Source organism: Chelonia mydas, chromosome 9 (assembly GCF_015237465.2).
Source record: "Chelonia mydas isolate rCheMyd1 chromosome 9, rCheMyd1.pri.v2, whole genome shotgun sequence".
Classification (NCBI taxonomy): domain Eukaryota; kingdom Metazoa; phylum Chordata; order Testudines; family Cheloniidae; genus Chelonia; species Chelonia mydas.
Genome location: NC_057855.1, coordinates 39,821,824 through 39,839,893, shown reverse-complemented (window position 1 = coordinate 39,839,893; position 18,070 = coordinate 39,821,824).

Genomic DNA, 18,070 nt, shown 5'->3' with positions numbered 1-18,070 from the left:
TATGTCAGTGTTGTACTATGGTACCAAACATAAAGCAGTTTTTAACACCATTTCCAACAAATTGACTCACCTTTTTTGTGATTTATTTAATTGTTTGATATTCATCACTATCTAGTTGTCACATGTTGAATCTAATGCTGATTGAGCAGAGCAGGGATGGCCAAACTTACTGACCCTCTCAGCCGCATATGACAATCTTCAGAAGTTAGAGAGTTGGGGTATTCCTGCTGGGGCTCAGGGTCCCAGCCCTGAAGGGTGGGGGGAGGGGGGGTTGGGGGCTTTAGCTCTGTGGCAGGCATCTGCTAGGGCTGGGGGCTTCTGCCCTGAGGGGTGGGAAGTCTTGGGGTTTCAGCCTGGCAGGAGGCACCTGCCAGGGCTTAGGGCTTCAGCCCTGTTCTGATAGGTGCCCCCGCGGGGCTCAAGCCCCAAGACCTCCCTCCTTGCTGGGCAGAAGAAGCCCCTAACCCCACCACCCTGCTGCAGGGTAGAAGCCCCGAGCTCCCCCACAATCTGGTAGGTGAGAATGGTGAAGAGCTGAGGGGCTCTGCAAGCCACATGGTAATTGTAAAAGAGCTGCATGTGGCTCACAAGCAGTGGTTTGGCCACCCTTGGTATAGAACAAGAGTGAATAAACACATACTTTAGGTGCTGTAGGGACCTAAAGAAACAAACAAAAGATTTGGCTGTATCTTCTCATGCCTCAGGGTATAAACCAACCTCTAACTATTAGGTATTAGGAGAGAACTTTACCTGGAGGCAGATTGTTCCCATAACTTCTTACTGCGGTGCTTCTTGGACCTCCCTCTGCAGCAGCTGGTACAGGAGTTGGTTGGGCATTTTTCAACAAAATGTTTTTGTGATGGAAAAACCATAACTGTTTGCAGGAAAGGATTGGTTCTCAGGGTATGTCTACACTGCAATAAAAAACTTGCCTGTGCCAGCTTACTCGGGATCATGGGGATCAGGCTAATGGACTGTTTAATTGCAGCATAGACATTTAGGCTTAGGCTGCAGCCTGGACTCTAGGACCCTGCGAGGTGAGAGGGTCCCAAAGCTTGGGCTGCAGCCCAAGCCTGAGAGTCTACATCACAATTAAACAGCCCCCAAGCCTCAGTCAGACGGTGTGGGTCTGCCGTGGGTGTCTAACTTCAATGTAGACATACCCTAAGTTGTCAAGACATATCATTTTGACATTTTCCTAAACTAAACTGTTCCATTTTTTTGTTGAAAAGTCCTCTCATTTTGAAATTTAAGTTACTTTATAGTAAAAAGTGAAAGACAAATTTAAAAGATCGAAATTATTGACATGAAACGTTTGAATTGACCTGAGGCTAAGTTGTTCTTCCTTTTAATTGATTTATGCTTCATGGAAGTATTTGAGATTTCAATTTTTCATCTTGCTTCAGAATGGGGAAAAAAATTAGAAATCTCAAAAAGTCTCTCAGGATGGGAAAACCTTTTCCTGCCCAGTTTTATTTCTTTCTGGTCATTGTCAGAAAAAGGATACTGAACTAGATGGACCACTGTTCTGATCCAGTCTGGTGATTCCTGTGTTTCTAAACAACAGAATCAAGAGAAGATGGGCACGATGTTTGGTAGCTCTTTCACTTACAGCATATGAATTTGCTTGAATAAAGAATTCAGTTTAATCCTGTTGTCTGCTTCTTTCTTAAAATAGAAATAATCAAAAGGTGCCAAGTTCCTTTGCATAGTAATAATTCTTCCCATATTAAACAGCCCAGAATTGAGAGTTTCTGCTGGATGAATTAAGAGAAACCAGTGTCTTTCCGTCTGAGAAAGAAATGAATACATTAATGGACAGGAATTTTTTTTAAAAAACCAAAACATAACATCCCACTCAATTGCCAGTGTGAATGAAATGAAATGAAAAGGACAGAATGTTCCTGTCTGGCCCACATAGAAAATGGAGTGGGGTTTTTTGGACTCAGTACAAAGTAGAAACGCTTTGTTTCTTCACAGCTGCATGCAGGTGAGCACCCTCAGTCCTTCTGCTGCAATGCTTTCAGCTGCTGTCACTGAGATGTTTGTTCATGCGTCCTGCAGTACCAGCAGCAAGCAAATCACTATCTTGTGTCCAGCTTCATGCAATCACTTCCCTGCAGTGTGCCTTGGGCTCAGCTCCTCTTGTGCATGATAATGCTGAGTTTGACAGTGAAAAAATGTCCTTGTTTTACAACTGAAGGAAAGATTGAGGAGAAAAAATGGACAAGCAAGGAAGAGAGAGCAGGCATAGAGAAAGAAAGGTCAGAGAGCAATAGGGAAACAATTGAGCTGCCACAAGAGAGACAGGCACAAGCTGGTCAATTAGCCTGAAAAGCGAAGAGGGAATGCGTGTCACTCCACTGACAGTGATGCCATCTGTAGCCACCATTTATTTCCTCACTCAGAGATTATTTTAAGATAATAATTTTATAACGGTATTAATTGCAATTGCAATAAAATAGAGTTGGTCTAAGAAAGTATCCATTTCATTGGCTATCATGATGGCTGGGACTTACCTTTTTGACTGCTTTTTCTAAAAGGGAAAGTAGCCTTTGCCCCTGCCCCCGCCACACGCACACACAAAAAGGGGGTGGGGGACACTGTCTTTTCTTGGAAGGTTTGGTTCTCATTTCTGTAGCTGAAGCACAGATATTTTAAAAGAGATGAGTTTTCACTGCAGTTTTTATATTTGCTTTATTAGTTCTGGGCAGGGAATTGATTAGGAATTTTTAGTTTCCTTTTTAAAGAGTAAAAATATGAAGAAAAACATTCTCTGTTTTATTCAAAGCTCTGCTGCTAAGAGAGAAGATGGTTGCATTGTTACGGTTGCGTGGTAAAGGGACCCAGAAGTTTGGGGTGCTGTTCCTGCTCTGCCACAGGCTTCTTCTGTGACCACGGTCAAGTCACATAATCTCTCATGTTGACATTTTCAAAGACAAGGAGGGTATTTAGGCACAGATCTTCCATTAATTTCTATTGAAAAATCTTTGTCTAAATCCCCTAGATAGCTTTGAAAATCTCAACCTCAATTCCCCATCTTTGAAATGGGGAATTATTCCTCCTCTTTCCTACCCTTTGTTGTCTGTTTAGATTACACATTACGGAGTGCTGGAATTTATTATATGTTTGTACAGTGCCTAGAGCAGTGGAGCCTTGTTCTCAGCTGGGATGTCTAGGCTACTCTAATAAATAATAGTAATATTCAGTATTATAGGCCTAGGTTTTCGAAGTGGCCAAAGGTAGCTAGATATCTAACTTCTATGGAATCTTAAAGGTATGTGGGTATCTAACTCTCTTTGGCTCCTTTGAGTGTGCCAGCTGGAATAATTACAAGGGTGAAACATACAATAGTGGTATGGAGTTGTGTATTCTCAGGACACAATCTGAGTAACAAATGGAGATAGGTAGGACGTAGCAGAAGAGGCTAGAATTTGCTAGAAGAGGAAGGGTTGTTAAAACAATTGAATTGTATGAAGACATACATACACTCGACAAAACAACATGTTTTTATATATTAACCTTGTTGTTTCAATAAAGCAATTGGAACTGAGAGAGTATAATATAAGATGAAAGGTTCAGAGTTATGCTTGAGATTTCATCCTATTTCTAGTCACATAATGTGATTGCTTAAAATAATCCATATGTTATGTCAGCAGTGCACAATCTTGGCAGTGCTGAGAGCTGTATAGACAACTTACTAATAGTCTGAGGGCCACAACTAAACATGCGTAGGATTTTAAGCAAAAATAACTGCACATTTTAACAAAATATAGAATCATAGACTATCAGGGTTGGAAGGGACCTCAGGAGGTCATCTAGTCCAACCTCCTGCTCAAAGCAGAACCTAATCCCAAACTAAATCATCCCAGCTAGGGCTTTGTCAAGACTGACCTGAAAAACTCAAAGGAAGGAGATTCCACCACCTACCAAGATAACCCATTGCAGTGCATCACCACCTTCCTAGTGAAAAAGTTTTTCCTTATATCCAACCTCAACCTCCCTCACTGCAACTTGAGACCATTACTCCTTGTTCTGTCATCTGCTACCACTGAGAACAGTCTAGATCCATCCTCTTTGGAACCCCCTTTCAGGTAGTTGAAAGCAGCTATCAAATCCCCCTTCATTCTTCTCTTCTGCAGACTAAATAATCCCAGTTCCCTCAGCCTCTCCTCATAAATCACGTGCTCCAGCTCCTTAATCATTATTGTTGCCCTCCGCTGGGCTCTTTCCAATTTTTCCACATCCTTCTTGTAGTGTGGGGCCCAAAACTGGACACAGTACTCCAGATGAGGCCTCACCAATGCCGAATAGACGGGAATGATCACGTCCCTCGATCTGTTAGCAATGCTCCTACTTATACAGCCCAAAATGCCGTTAGCCTTCTTGGCAAAAAGGGCACACTGTTGATTCATATCCAGCTTCTCATCCACTGTAACCCCGAGATCCTTTTCTGCAGAACTGCTGCCTAGCCACTCAGTCCCTAGTCTGTAATGGTGCATGGGATTCTTCCTTCCTAAGTGCAGGACTCTGAACTTCTCCTTGTTGAACCTCATCAGATGCCTTTTGGTCCAATCCTCTAATTTGTCTAGGGCCCTCTGTATTCTATCCCTACCCTCCAGCATATCTACCACTCCTCCCAGTTTAGTGTCATCTGCAAACTTTCTGAGGGTGCAATTCACGCCATCCTCCAGATCATTAATGGAGATATTGAACAAAACCAACCCTTGGGGCACTCCGCTTGATACCGGCTGCCAACTGGACATGGAGCCATTGATCACTACCCACTGAGCCCGACGATCTAGCCAGCTTTCTATCCATCTTATAGTCCACTCAGCCAGCCCATACTTCTTTAACTTACTGGCAAGAATACTGTGGGAGACCGTATCAAAAGCTTTGCTAAAGTCAAGGAATAACACATCCACTGCTTTCCCCTCATCCATAGAGCCAGTTATCTAATCATAGAAGGCAATTAGGTTAGTCAGGTATGACTTGCCCTTGGTGAATCCATGCTAACTGTTCCTGATCACTTTCCTCTCCTCGAAGTACTTCAAAATTGCTTCCTTTAGGACCTGCTCCATGATTTTTTCCAGGGACTGAGGTGAGGTTGACTGGCCTGTAGTTCCCCGGATCTTCCTTCTTCCCTTTTTTAAAGATGGGCACTACATTAGCCTTTTTCCAGTCATCCAGGACCTCCCCCGATCGCCATGAGTTTTCAAAGATAATGGCCAATGGCTCTGCAATCACATCCGCCAACTCCTTTAGCACCCTCTGATGCAGCGCATCCAGCCCCATGGACTTGTGCTTGTCCAGCTTTTCTAAATAGTCCTGAACCACTTCTTTCTCCACTGAGGGCTGGTCACCTCCTCCCCATGCTGTGCTGCCCAGTGCAGTAATCTGGGAGCTGACCTTGTTCGTGAAGACAGAGGCAAAAAAAGCATTGAGTACATTAGCTTTTTCCACATTCTCTGTCACTAGGTTGCCTCCCCCATTCAGTAAGGGGCCCATACTTTCCCTGACCTTCTTCTTGTTGCTAACATACCTGTAGAAACCCTTCTTGTTACTCTTAACATCCCTTGCTAGCTGCAACTCCAAGTGTGATTTGGCCTTCCTGATTTCACTCCTGCATGCCTGAGCAATATTTTTATACTCCTCCCTGGTCATTTGTCCAATCTTCCACTCCTTGTAAGCTTCTTTTTTGTGTTTAAGATCAGCAAGGATTTCACTGTTAAGCCAAGCTGGTTGCCTGCCATATTTACTATTTTTTCTACACATTGAGATGGTTTGTTCCTGCAACCTTAAAGAGCTGGAAGAGTATACAAAGATTTCAAAACACACAAAATAGCAAAATACTGACTGGAGGCCAGAGTCGGTGCTAGCCCATTGGGGGCCCTAATCAGGAATATTTTGGGCCCTCAGCCCCACACCACAACATAAAAACTGAATAGGGGACCCTCCCCCCTTTGAGCTGCTTGGGGCTCCAAACAATTGCTTAGTCTGTTTGTGCCTAGCTCCAGCGCTGCTGGAGGCTACAGGAGAAGTAGTATAGATAGGAAGATTGGCACGGCTCCTTTGAAACCAACTTATTGATATGTGGTTGTATCTTTGAGGTGGCTATACACTTTTTAAAATGTAGATTTGAGTCTGTTAGGGGATTGCAGTGATTTATTTGTTCCCATTTGTAAGAGAAAAGCCCTGGTCACCATTACAAGTCTTTCTAAAGTTGCTTGCACAAATGGCATCTCCTGTATGTTAACTCTTGTTATCTGTACTCAGCAGGCATTTATAGGAATTCATTACGGTCCCAGTCCCCTCCCACTGAATTTCATAACTCCCAATAGGATTAGCATTTGTGAATTTCCTTAATAAATTTCAGAGTATTAAATGTAACTGAGTTCTGCTTTGGTCTCAGCAACATCCGATTCCACTAAAAATAAAATGTTCTTATCTCTGTCCTGAACCATCAAACACATGAATCATTAAACTTGTTGATCCATGTTCAGTATTGGAATGTGTGATCTCACTGATATTTTTGAGTCTTTAGGCATAAGTAAGAAATGTCATTCTGCTGAAGGTGTGCTTGAAATAAGTCTGCTTTGTTTGGAAGGTGGATCTGAACCTGAAATTCAGCCTCAGATTCTAGCCCTGAAAAGGGAAATTTACATTTTTTGATATAGATGTGATTTAATATCCATGAGCCCTTCAAGATCAAAGAGCTACTTGTAATTTTCAGACATATCAACAGATTTCCCATTCCCAGTTAAAAATCTTTGATCTCTTCTAGAAATACAAGAAATTTTACAAAAATGTTCCTTCCTTTTAAATGTCTAATTTCAGAGTAGCACAGCAAATCACTCTTTTCAGATGTGAGTTCAACGAGGAAATCCATGGGCTTGTGCATAAGGGCTCTGGACTGGCAATCAAGAAATCTACGTTCTGACTCTGGATCTACCACATACCTGCTATGTAACTATAGACAAGTCACTTCACCTCTTTGTGCCTCTGTTTTCCCTCCCACCTGTTGTCTGTCGTGTCTACAGTATTTAGATTGTAAACGCTGCAGAGCAGGGACTGTATGTTTTATAGAGCCTGGCGCAATGAGTCCATTATCTCAAATGGACCCCCCCTAACTGCTACTGAAATACAAATAATAACAACTAGAAATAATATAGGCCATGTGATCTAATGAGGTTCAGTGTCATGATAACAACAATTAAATCATCCACACCTAAATCTTTTCTTTGCAGGATTCATGGAGACAGTGATAATGGATGAATTGTTCTTCTGAATTTCTGTGCACATTTGGATAATATGAATACTATCAAGTTCTCTGCTCTGACCAGTGAAGAAATACAGGTCTGTTGTGAAACCAGCAAGCTCCCAAATCCAAACCCCAATATTCCTCATGTTCTTCGTAGACTATTGGGAAGCTCAAAGCCCATTTTTGTCCTTAAGAATATAAGAAAGGCCATACTGGGTCAGACCAAAGGTCCATCCAGCCCAGTATCCTGTCTACCGACAGTGGCCAATGCCAGGTGCCCCAGAGGGAGTGAACCTAACAGGTAATGATCAAGTGATCTCTCTTCTGCCATCCATCTCCACCCTCTGACAAACAGAGGCTAGGGACACCATTCCTTACCCATCCTGGCTAATAGCCATTAATGGACTTAACCTCCATGAATTTATCCAGTTCTCTTTTAAACCCTGTTATAGTCCTAGCCTTCACAACCTCCTCAAGCAAGGAGTTCCACAGGTTGACTGTGCACTGTGTGAAGAAGAACTTCCTTTTATTTGTTTTAAACCTGCTGCCCATTAATTTCATTTGGTGGCCCCTAGTTCTTGTATTATGGGAACAAGTAAATAACTTTTCCTTATTCACTTTCTCCACACCACACATGATTTTATATACCTCTATCATATCTCCCCTTAGTCTCCTCTTTTCCGAGATGAAAAGTCCTAGCCTCTTTAATCTTTCCTCATATGAGACCCGTTCCAAACCCCTAATCATTTTAGTTTCACTTTTCTGAACTTTTTGTAATGCCAGTATATCTTTTTTTGAGATGAGGAGACCATGTCTGTATGCAGTATTCAAGATGTGGGCGTACCATGGATTTATATAAGGGCAATAAAATATTCTCCATCTTATTCTCTATCCCTTTTTAAATGATTCCTAACATCCCGTTTGCTTTTTTGACTGCCGCTGCACACTGTGTGGACGTCTTCAGAGAACTATCCACGATGACTCCAAGATCTTTCTCCTGATTAGTTATAGCTAAATTAGCCCCCATCATATTGTATGTATAGTTGGGGTTATTTTTTCCAATGTGCATTACTTTACATTTATCCACGTGAAATTTCATTTGCCATTTTGTTGCCCAATCACTTACTTAAGACCAAAGCAGACTGTGAAGAACTTCAAAAAGATCTCACAAAACTATCTTGAGCAGTTTAGTATCACCTGCAAACTTTGCCACCTCACTGTTTACCCCTTTCTCCAAATCATTTATGAATAAGTTGAATAGGATTGGTCCTAGGACTGACCCTTGGGGAACACCACTAGTTACTTTTCTACATTCAGACTCTGTGCTTATGAGAGGGGAAGTATTGCCTCTCAGATGCACCCAGCGTGGTGTGTAGTTTTCCCAGATTACTGGGTAGGGGCTTGAGCCGGTTCTGTGTTATATTGTTGAAAAGGAACCCCTAGATATTGAACCTGGCCCTGGTTGCTGCCAGCTCCACCTGGCAGAAGGGTTACATTTTAAATTCCAGTGACCAGTTGTATTCATTCCACACTGGTCCCCAAACAACTTTTATAGGATTTTTGATCATTACAGAACTGGTCTTGATTGAAGCCGATGAGCAAGAGGTTAAGCACTGGTATCTTGTTACCAATCTGTAGAGCCATCTAGTTTCAGATCCCGAACCTCATAAGAAGATTTTTGAGGCTTTGCTATAATCTATTGGGAGTCCGGATTCACAGTATGGGTCTATGAGCTCTGTATCCAGCTACCTCTCTGGCCCTGGAGCGAAGCTGACATTTGCTCTAATTTCCAGACTGACTATTTTTTCATCCATGAACTGTGTGTATCTAGGACACCACTCTGGTATAAAGTGTCATATGTCCATTGACTTCCAGGACTTCAGCTACAGCTGTGCCACAAAGTGAATAAAAGTTCAGGTAGGAATGGGGAAAGGAGAGAGGAAAGTGTTTCAGCAATGTCTTCAAAACTGCATGAGGCAGGGGCAGAAGTCACAGCAGCAGTGGCAGATACATCACTTTTCCCTGTGCAGTAGCTGGCATATGATATGTGGTCTAGAGGAGTGTCCTCAGTCAAGTAAGACATGAATGAGAGTTTGTTTTTAATTTATCTGAGTAAACATAAACCTCAGGGAAGTTAAATTCCTCTTGAAGTAACTTAGGAAAGGCTTTTTAGCTCTGGTTTACTAGCTCTGTCAGAAGATAAAGTAGAATGTATGTACTGTTTCCAGTTAAATGTTGTGAGTTAAAATCTTATGCAGCTCTGGTTTATTATTTTGTAGACAATTAGGAATTTACTGTATCTAGCTTTAGGCTATCAGCTTGAGCAAACATATTGCATGTAAATTACCAGGAAAGCAACACTAAACATTCAAAGAATCTAGTGATCCTAACTTGAAAAAACATAATTAGCTACAGTGAATCAGAGGGGGGAAGAAAGAGCAGACAGGTGAAACCAAACTACTACTGTGTGCAACTCCACAATATCACGGCGCTGAGATTCAGTCTACAGTTTCTTTGCTCTTCATAAATCAAAAAGACTCTCTTTAAGGGATAACCATTGTGATTTTTATTAGCAAAGTGTTGAAATGTAATTTGGAAACCAGTAGGTATATACTCAGCATGGCTCAGCTGTGTGTCCACTGCCACTATCCGTGCTACTCCTGCTACGTTATTTATACGTGCACTAGCTGCATGAGTGCTAGTGTAAGTATGTGTACAAAAGCAGGGGAATCAAATCCTAGCTCAGGGGTGGGCAAACTTTTTGGCCCGAGGGCCACATCAGAGTGAGAAACTGTATGGAGGGCTGGGTAGGGAAGGCTGTGCCTCCCGAAACAGTCTAGCCCCTGCCCCCTATCTGCCCCCTCGCACTTCCCGTCCTCTGACTGCCCCCCTCAGAACCCTTGACCCAGCTAACCGCCCCTGCTCCTTGCCCCCCTCCCGGGACCCCTACCCCTAACCGCCCCCCAGGACCCCACCCCCTATCTAACCTCCCCGTTTTTCCCCCCCCGAACCTCCACCCCATCCAACTGCCCCCTGCTCCCTGTCCCCTGACTGCTCCCCTTACCAGGCCACTCAGAGCAGCGTGTCTGGCTGCCGCACCGCCTGTCCGGAGCCAGACATGCTGCCGTGCTGCCCTGCATGAGCGCCTTAACCTTGTCCATGACAAATATTTAAAATCAAGTCTGGTGGAAAGTAAATGTCATCAATATCCAAGACAGGTTAACTGATTATCATGGGGGGCAGAGGATGGAATCCAAAAGGAATGGAATCCACACATTTCAGTGCAAAACAAAGACATTTGATAGGTGAAAATAAACAGAATATATGTTCTTTCCTGCCTTCTGTAGCCAGGTACAATAATGATTGGTGGGCATTGTCCCCATACTATCCCCACTGGCATTCAGAGATGTTTCCACTGGCTGAATAATAATACCTAGGACAGGGGTTCTCAAACTTCATTGCACTGCAACCCCCTTCTGACAACAAAATTACTTCAAAAAGAAAAGGAGTACTTGTGGCACCTTAGAGACTAACCAATTTATTTGAGCATGAGCTTTCGTGAGCTACAGCTCACTTCATCGGATGCATACTGTAGAAAAGGAGTACTTGTGGCACCTTAGAGACTAACCAATTTATTTGAGCATGAGCTTTCGTGAGCTACAGCTCACTTCATCGGATGCATACTGTTAGTATGCATCCGATGAAGTGAGCTGTAGCTCACGAAAGCTCATGCTCAAATAAATTGGTTAGTCTCTAAGGTGCCACAAGTACTCCTTTTCTTTTTGCGAATACAGACTAACACGGCTGTTACTCTGAAACCTGTCAAAATTACTTCATGACCCCAGGAGGGGGGACCGAAGCCTGAGCCCACGCAAACCCCACTGCCCTGGGTGGGGGAGCCAAGGGCTTCAGCCCCAGGAAGAGGACCTGCAACCTGCGTCCTGTTGCCCAGGGCTGAAGCCCCTCGGGCTTTTGCTTCTGTCCTAGATAGTGGGACTTGGGCTTCAGCTCTGGGCCCCAGCAAGTCTAAACCAGCCCTGGTGACCTCATTCAAAGGGGGTCATGACCCACACTGGGGTCCCGACCCACAGTCTGAGAACCTAGGAAAGTCAGAACTGGCTCTTTTCCAGTTGTTTGGTGTGCAGTCTATAGTCTCCTTGCCAGATGGTTGACAGCAGTTTAGGAAAGAAATATGATTGTTTTCTTGGTAATGATGGGAAGAAAATTCAATTAGTATTTGATTTGTGTCACTGTATTCAATTTGTGCTATTTTCTAACTATTTGTACAAATACTTCAGAAAAGTGAACTGAACACTGGTCTGAATAGCAGCCATTTTCAGTAGGCTGTAACAATACTTTAAGTAAACATAATGGTGATATATATAGTTTGAGCAGTAAAACCCACATCGAGGTATCTCAGGAAGTGAAATGATTTTCACAGGTGCTGAACACCTACATCCCACCAAAGTCAATGGGTTACATTTTCAAGAAAAGTTTATTGCTCACAAATGGGGTCGGACTATCATAAAGGGTTAGATGTCTTTTAAGCACCTAAATTAATGAAAGCAATGCTTGCTCAGTACTTCTCAAAATCAGGAAGGTGGCCCTGATTCACAAAAGCTCCTGAACATATACTCAATGTAAGTAGTCTATTCCCACTGAAATCAATAGGCATTAAATATATTTTAAAATGCTGTGCTGAACCAAAGCCTAAGGCATTTAGACATCTAAGTCCATATTTGTGCACCTAAGTTTAGGCACCCACATATGAAAATTTTGGCCGGTAGTCTAATTACTAATATGCAATGAATGACCATTTTAACATGAAAATTATTTTAAAGCAGGAAATTTATTTCATTTTAAGGTAAAATAAATGAGATATGATTTTGCACACTGCAGTGGTCTTTTAAAATTATCTGTATGTGTTATTCAAAGCCTTCTTAGCAATTGGGTGCATAGGGAAAATGGCAATTCATCATAAGCCCGGTTTGGGGATAAAATGTACAAGCTAAACTCTGGTCATTACTATATCGGATTATTTGCTCTGTATTACTGTTAGCCAGCACCATTGATATCAGTGGGTTACAGCAGTGCAGCTGAGTGTAGAATTTGGCTCTTGCCAGATCCTCAAAAGGTATTAGGTGCCTAGCTCCTTTTAATTTGGGAGGTGAAAACTGTACACTTGAAGATGTGGGCCCTAGTGTCTAAGCATTCTTTACTGTAAATTAAGGCATGCCAATTATTCCTGTCCTTACACACAGGAAGGTAGAAGGCCCTGTTTTTAATGAGGGTGCCATACTCAGAAGGTGGGACCAATTCCTCAGAATTATCTTATTGTTGTTAATGAAATTTTAAACACACCAGAAAGCAGTGGAAAAATTTCTCTGTTATTGTCCCACCAGACCTCCATCAGAATGGCTGCTATGGAAATGCTGGAAGGTTTGAAGTTGCCACCACCTTATAGAACCCCTCAGGAAAGGCAGGTGCCCACCTTTGAGGTGAATTCACACTAGGTCACAAAGGGACAGCCTGACAAAGGTGCATGTACAGTTTTCATCTCCCCAAACCAGCCTTCTTGGTGGTTAGGAGATGATTCCTCCTGACTGGGTTCACAGTTTCAGAGCAAACATTTTTTACAGTCATAAAGCAAAAACTTAAATATTACCTTATAATGTGAGATACAGATTTGAGAGAAGATATTAATGTAGGCAGCAATTTACAAGTATTTCATAAAAACTAAACACATTGTTATAAATTCAAAAATCTTAACTATACTAACACATGGGTGAAACAGACTGATTTCCAGCAACGAATTTGTCAGTGCTCGGCTGAAGCATTTGGCAAGAGATGGCATCTGGTCTGCCAGCGTGTCACATGTGTTTTGTAAAGACACTTTAGGCTCTTTAGGTTCATTCTCCTTTCTTGTAATGCAAGCTTTAACTGGGGCCACAGACCAAAAAAAGATAGTCATCTGAGAATGACAAAAGTAGACAGTGATTTTAAATATTGCTTTACTGACGATTGCCTAAGGGTGCCCACCGTCTAAGGAGACCAGATAAAGTCTTTTCATATTAAAATACTAGCATATGGAAAAGTTAAATGGTTTTCCTCAAGCAGCAGGTGACCTTATTCCCTAATTTAGTTACTCTAATAGAAAGCTGAAGTATAAGAGTTGTAATCTATCACAAATTTGTAATAGCTCAGTGCACTGGAATTAGCACTTCCTTTTGGCAAAGATTAGCCAATATACTCTCAAATCTCTCCCCTTTTCAAACCACTATAATATGTCTATATTGTTTTGAGAGATAAGAATTGCAGACTGACCTTTGAATAATTTGTATAAAAGATGTATGGTGTATCACAAGTGACATTTATGTTTTCTGTACCATAAACTGAAACTTACTGTGAAACATACACTGAGAAGATGGCACCTGAACTTGCCAAGAGCTGTCTACATGTTTCTACCCTGGGCTGTTCAATCCTGTATCCATTAACCCCAGAAACAGAGCTATGTGGATAACTGATTTTTTTTCATTTCAGTGGCTGTTCCAAAAACAAAACAAAACAAAAAGCAAAAAGGAAAAAACAACAACATTTTGAGTCAACCTGATACAAAAAGTTTAATTTTTTTGGCAAACTGAAAAGTAGCAAATTTTGCTTTGGGTCAAACAAAACTTTTCATTTCTTCTTTAGCTTTTTAATTTTTTTTATTTTTTGTAAATTTGAAGTAAATTTTAAAATGAAAAGTCATTTTGAATAAAAAATTAAAATATTTAGTTTTGAAAAATGTCAAAATGAAAAGCTTTGATTTTTTTTTAAACTGACATGAATCTGTGAATTGTTTTGGTTGGCCTGAATCTGCATTTCTTTTGTGGAAAAAATTTCAGTCAAAAACATTTACCCAGCTCTGCTATCAATACTGTCATCTATATTTAAATCCTAAAAATGATTGGCTGTTTTCCTATGTATCACACACATTGCAAAACAATTCACAATTCAGCCCTCATTCTCCACAAAAATGACAGGGCTGCAGAAGTATGGTGCAGAAGTATCCTATTTCAGGATGCATATGCCACCCAGCTCAGTGTTACCTTTTTCTATGTTCATATCTTGTTTTTAAAGTGATCATTAGATTTCTGAAAGGACAATATGCAGGAATAGCTGTGGTTCAGTCTAACACTGTAAGACGTCCTCAGCTGAGCTCATCATGGGGTTTTACATATAGCCTGCTAAACATAAATATTTTTCAGTTTTAGATAAACATCGTATTTGTTAGGACACTATCTTCTCTGCATGGAGCTAAAAATTGTTTGTATTACAATAGCAAAGATAGAGACCCTAATGTCCTAGGAGCTGTACAAACACAGTAGGAGATAGACAAGTCAGACAAAGGAGGGTAGAGAAAGAGGATAGAGAAAGCCTGGGACAGAGCTGGGAACTGAACTCAAATCTCCAGCCAGTCCCTTAATAGTGCTGTGTCAGAACAGAAAGGACAGTCTTATGTTTCTAGACTGGCTAGTTTAACTCACTGGCAGCACATTCTGAGAGGAACCCAGAGACCAGATCTACAGTTGCACTGACAGCTACTTCCCACATGTGAGGGGTGGCATATGATCATTCATTTAGAATGATAGGCTGTGTGCCCTCCTGCTATTATGTATATTTCTATAGACAACAACAACAACAAAATTCTGAAACCGCTTGTGGGCCATTTAGCCATAAACAGTGAAAATTTGTAGTAAAACAGCATTTTTGAAGGAAAACAAGCACAGTTTAAGCAGCAGCATGGGCAGATACTATTAAAACTGGTCCGCTCCTGTTGAAAGTTTCCAAAGAGCAGGTGTGCGTTATAGAGGCAGAGCAGCTGTTTACTTCTCACTTCATTCTGCATAAAAAAGACCTCTTGGTTTACACCTTGTTTGTGTGTTTTGTTTGATAAGAAATAAAGCAGATGCAGGCTGGGAGGGTTTGTCTACACTTACAGCTGCACCGGTGCAGCTGCAGTGCTCTAGCACTTAGTGAAGACTCCACTTCCTGAGAGGCAGTAGCTATGTCAATGGAAGGCGGCCTCTGTCAACACCGGGGGTTAGAGCGGTATAAGTACATTGCTCAAGGGTACGGATTTTCCACATCCCTGAGCGATCTAGTTATACCAACATAAGTTGGTACTGTAGACCAAGCCTCTGTCCTCAGGTATGTTATTCACAAGGAGATAACTAAAGACTTGGAAAATTCTGAGATGTGACTGAACAGTCATTTCAATCTATTTCTTTAGCTGGACCTATCTGATTTTCCAACTGGAACGTGGTAACTAGACACACCCATTTTCAAGGCCCTCTAAACCACAGAAGAGTAATGGGAGGAGGGAAAACACCCATATAAAAAAAAAAAAAAAAAGAAGGACTCTGGCAGTCATATATTACTGCTATTGGCCTGCCTTTAGGTCTGTTATTTATGTCAGTGAATGAGTACTCTGTCCTAACATTCATCTTCAAGAACCATACAATGATGATACTGAGGAGGACTTTATGTTCTTGGATTGATGGCGAATTCTTTTTCTCTATCAGGTGCCCACGATATAACCAAGGTAGCTTGTAACCAACATAACTGGTTAAAATAATAAGTTATTTATAATACCTCGGTGCTGGGATTAAATGTTTGCAGTTGAAGAAATAAAGTACGTACTGAAAGAAGAGGAAGAAGATCAAATATTGGTCTATATTTATATCTAGCATAGGCCAGATAGGTAACTGCAGGACCACAGAAATTGTCATACGGGTCCCATATCCTGTTTTCCACAATGGCTATTATCAAATGCCTCAGAAGTTTAATGTATCTAATTGTGCCCTATTATACAATAGATGGAAAAGTCTTCCTGACCACAACTATTCTTACCACATGAAGCATGAGGATTGAGTCTTTTCTTCTTGTGATTTTATCATAGCTAGCGGAACTGTCCTCTCATGCTCTTCTTATTCGATTTGACATAAGAATCATGACTTACTTAGAACTTCATGACATTCCCATGTTTCCCTTGATGATTTGTGGCAAGTTAATCATGATAATGCGGGTATTGATGAAAGCATATTATTTTTCCATTTGCGCAGCAGCTTTCAACTTACAGGCTCCAAAAGAGCTTTACATGCTAAAATATAGCTTATACAAAGGGACTGCTTCAATAGCATCAAAATGAAGCTATTTCTGGGGTGAAATGTGGCCGCTTTTCAGTGGCATACATCAATGCTAGACAACAATTAAATGAAAATGAATCCAACTGAAAACACTGGGATAATTTAGATAGGCATAATGTATTTTATTCAGCTTGGCATTGTGACCAGGACTAACAGTGCTATGGAATTGTAGATGACTAAATCAAGGGAGGGTAGATGTAGTCTTTACATTTCATTCAAAATACTGCAGGCTCAGCCGCAGAGTTCAGTCTTGCAGCGCTGATACCATCCTTATTGACAGGGAAGTCTGAAGTTGCTGGATCACCAACAATGCTTCTGGGAGACCTCATTGTAGGCATCCCCTGGAGGCATCCTATTCAAATGCTGATCTCCAGAGTCCAATGAGGGTGGCACTGATCAAATGTTTGGGGAGCATAAACCTCTGACATGTCAGTCACTGGCTTGTAGTATGACAGGCCTCCTTGTTACAGATCTGCTGTTGCCTGGGGGTTAGTGAGGCCTCTCTCAGTACCATGAATCCTCCTTTGCTTGGTCTGCAGTGCTCTCACTTCAGGAATCACCATCATCATCAGAGACTGTTAGCCAAGCCCAGGAACTGAGGTGAGGAAAGGAGAGAGCATCTCCACACTGCTAGTAGTGCTGTACTCAGGGGAGGGAGGAGTTGCTGCTAATGGAATCATTAGTCCTACCCCCAACCCTCACCCTCTGTAGTGAAGAAAAAGGTCTCCCATATGACAGATATATGGCAGAGGGGAGTAAGGAGCCAATCTTCTATCACAAAGAGTAAATAATCACAGATCCCAGTCAATTCTGCTACAAGTCCTGGTCAACCAGCCAGACCCTGTGCTGAAGCCATTAGTGTTGTATGGCCTAAGGCTGAGAACTGGATGGAGGAAAGTCAGGTAAGGGATGATGGTTTGGGAGGAAAGGGAAATTCATAGATTCCAAGGCCAGAAAAGGACCCTTGTGATCAACTAATCTGACCTCCTGCATAACACAAACAAATAATAATTCCTAGAGCCTATCTTTTAGAATCCAGCTCCTTTGTTGCTGGAAAGTCTAGAAAGGACTGGTGGGTTGTGGTGATGTGAGGAGACCAGCGGGGGGTGTATATAGTTAAACTGAATTCTTCCCCGCCCCCACAGATGTATAGCTAGTTATGCCCTGGACTCAAACCTATTCAGTTTTTGTATGCGCTAATGGGGGTCACACAAAATGGAATGGCTGAAGGCTAAGAATATGTGAAACTGCTTAATTTTGTGTGACGTGCTAAGATTATAAATGGAGCAACAAAAAAGGCAACAATTCAAAATTCTGAATTCAATCTACTAATATTAAAAAACAACATGATGCAGCCTTTGAATGTGTCTGGGTTGTTAGGTAAGAAGAGCATTCACACCAGCTCAAAGACAGGTTAGTCCTGAGTCTTGAAAATACTCTGTCATTTTCACTGAAATTGTGGCTGCTTAAAGTGCCTGGTGCTATTTTAGACAATGTCCTCCATTACACGGTTTGTATTCTGCTCATGTGTGCTCAGCTAACATTGGAAGACTATTGCCTTCCACGGGAATCCCCATGAAAACAAGAGCTGCAACTCAGGGGGCGATTTTAGTGCCCA